Below are 227 nucleotides of genomic sequence, written 5' to 3'. Positions count from 1 at the left end.
TGGGCAGGAGACAGGCCCCCGGCACAGGCGCCCAAATGACATTACAGCCAGACCACGTCCAGCTCCCGAGATGGCTGTGGCCAGAGGGCCCTGGACACGCAGCGCCCTGGTTGCCGGGCAACAGAAGCTGGCCGTGGCAGACCCTCCTGCAGGCCCCACTCAGTGTCACTCAGCCATCAGGGAGGCGGGACCTTCTGACAGCGGCCGGGCGGCTGGCCGGGGGGAAG

The 227-nt window shown here is 69.2% G+C and overlaps 1 protein-coding gene across 1 annotated transcript in view; it reads left to right on the top strand.

Annotated features, from left to right (window-relative positions):
• The window catches only part of TH (tyrosine hydroxylase), a 7,808-nt gene that overhangs the window by 3,166 nt on the left and 4,415 nt on the right, over positions 1 to 227 (top strand). The window lies entirely within an intron of this gene.

Source organism: Myotis davidii, unplaced genomic scaffold, assembly GCF_000327345.1.
Source record: "Myotis davidii unplaced genomic scaffold, ASM32734v1 scaffold880, whole genome shotgun sequence".
In the NCBI taxonomy this organism is placed as follows: domain Eukaryota; kingdom Metazoa; phylum Chordata; class Mammalia; order Chiroptera; family Vespertilionidae; genus Myotis; species Myotis davidii.
This window is presented reverse-complemented; position numbering and strand designations above follow the sequence as displayed.